The sequence below is a fragment of the Danio rerio genome, chromosome 6 (assembly GCF_049306965.1).
Source record: "Danio rerio strain Tuebingen ecotype United States chromosome 6, GRCz12tu, whole genome shotgun sequence".
Taxonomy (NCBI): Eukaryota; Metazoa; Chordata; class Actinopteri; order Cypriniformes; family Danionidae; genus Danio; species Danio rerio.
The window spans coordinates 40,417,488-40,420,000 of NC_133181.1; the positions used below are offsets into that span (position 1 = coordinate 40,417,488).

Below are 2,513 nucleotides of genomic sequence, written 5' to 3' on the forward strand. Positions count from 1 at the left end.
TATAAATTGTGTGCTTTAGAGTGAAAGTCATAACCTTAGTTGTTAGTATTGATGATGTCAAGTTTAATTAAAATTTAAAATTAATTATTTTTGAAAATATTATTGCTCATTCAATGTGATTGATATATTTTCTATTTGAGTTTATTTCAACAACGTCCTTTATTTGCAACTCATGGTATTGCTTAGTTTCTTATATGACTATAAATATAAATGTGTTAAAGTGTTTATGTTTTGTAGTTTTGTCTGTTTTGCTATTGTTTAGAATGTAAATGGACTGGATTAATCCTTGCAGAAGCAGGTTTTGGTCAGTAAGACAGATGTAAAGTAGGGCATGAGATTCCTTCAGCTCTGGTAAGTAGAAGATTCTACGTCATACATAGTACGTTTCTAGTGAGTAATATTTGAGTTTGTGTGTGTGTGTGTGTTGAAGTTTAAAACGACCATTGTTCATTGTGTGTGTTGTTTTGGTTTGGAGGGGTGTGTGTCCTCAGGCATTTGGAGGAAAGTCTGGCATGTGTTTAACAGTGAATGTTCACTTCCACAAGGTGTCTGAAATGGGCAAGAGGGAGGAGGGAGGGTGGTTTGTTCAGTGTGCAGAGTTTGCTGTGGTTTCACTCCTTCATCTTCTTGAAGGAGCTCAACCTCCATTTCAGACTGAGCATCTTCCTCCTCCTCCTCCCTCTCCTCCTCCTCTTCCTCCTCCTGAACCGGACAGACCGGTGCAGACTCATTGGACTTCTCTTTATTTGGCTTATTTTTTTTTTTTTGTTAAATGTTATAATATCATTATCATCTTCATCTTCATCCATCCTCTTGTTGGCCACTTCATCATTTCATTCACTTATTTGGCAGGTAAGAAATTAAGTTTAATTGAAATTATGCATTTTTTTACATAAGAAAAACATACTTTATTATTTAAAATGAATCAAAAAAATAATTTTTTGATTTCAGTTCTAATCTGCATATGTTTCAACTGGTTGATTTGGGTTAAATGTGAACTTGGGTATAATTTCAGATTCTGCTTTTTCTGTTTGTTTGTGTGGGTGTAATGTTTTTTTCTTCTTCACCAAAACAAAAAGGAGAGAAAGTAATGAAGGGGCAAAGAGCAATAGAGAGTAATGTCTGGAGACTGTGAGAGCTTAAAGTCTTTTAAGTCTTGAGTCTTAAAATTCTTGAAGCATTACAAATTAATATTGCTCGGATTTAGAGGACAATCTGCAAGCTTTTGTGCAGACTTTTTTTTGTGAACATCTGAAATGGATCCAAAATATGTGATTGTAATATTAATACATTATTAATTTATATCAGTTCATTGTTTGCTATTTATTTTAAATGGCATATACAGTTGAAGACAGAATTATTACAACAGAATTACTATTATTATTATTTTTTTCTTTTTTTAAATATTTCCCAATTGATGTTTAACAGAGCAAGTCATTTTTTACAGTATGTCTGATAATATATTTTTTTTTTTACTGGAGAAGGTCTTATTTGTTTTCTTCCAGCTAGAATAAAAGCAGTTTTTCATTTTAAAAATCATTTTAAGGTCAAAATTATTAGCCCCCCTTTAAGCTATATATTTTTTCAATAGTCTACAGAACAAACCATTGTTATACAATGACTTGCCTAATTATACAATGATAACCCTATCCTGCCTAGTTAACCTAATTAACCTAGTTAAGCCTTTAAATGTCACTTTAAGCTCTATAGAAGTGTCTTGAAAAATATCTAGTCAAATATTATTATGTACTGTCATCATAGCAAAGATAAAATAAATCAGTTATTAAGGATGAGTTACTAAAACTATTATGTTCAGAAATGTGTTGAAAAATATTTTCTCCATTAAACAGAAATTAGGGAAAAATAAAACAAACATTACTCTGACTTCAACTATTACATTCCTCCAAGCAAAAATCTGTAATTTAATATTTTGCTACTTATAAATTTTATTGTTTATATACTGCACATATGTGAAAAATTTAATTTGTTTTGTCTTTGAAAACAAGCATAGTGTAAAAGAAAAGAAAAAATCTCTTAAAGTGATTCACCCCAAATCTTTGTAATAATTTACTCTTCATTTGTTCAAAACCTATTTGAGTTTCTTTTTTTGTTGAACACAAAATAAGAGCTCTTAAAAACGCTGGAAGCATGGCACCTACCATCTATGTATATTGATTTTATTCATTTTTTTTATACCGTGTAAGTCCCAACAATTAGAAATTCTCAGAATATTATTTTTATGATCCGCTGAAGCAAGAAACTCTTATAACACTACATCAGGAAGAGTAAACATATTTTAGGGTGAATTATCACTTTAGTCAATGAATAATGTACAGTATATCAACTTGAATATTTAGATTTCTCTCTCAGATATTGACAAAATCACTCCACCTCTCCGCTCAAGTCTGCTTTTAAATCCTCGCGTCATTGGCCAGCCCACCCTGAGACTTGTACAGTAGGGGAGAGCGGGGACAGTTGCAAAACTTCATTTCCTTCAGTTTCTCAGAGACAGT

General features: G+C 31.5%; 1 protein-coding gene across 1 annotated transcript in view; it reads left to right on the top strand.

Moving 5' to 3' along the window:
* The first annotated feature begins 613 nt into the window (after nt 1–613).
* The window catches only part of oca2 (oculocutaneous albinism II), a 176,523-nt gene continuing 174,623 nt past the window's right edge, over nt 614–2,513 (top strand). The window contains exon 1 of the mRNA XM_021477197.3: nt 614–852. The gene's annotated coding sequence lies outside the window, so the exon portion shown is untranslated. The remainder of the gene's footprint in view (nt 853–2,513) is intronic.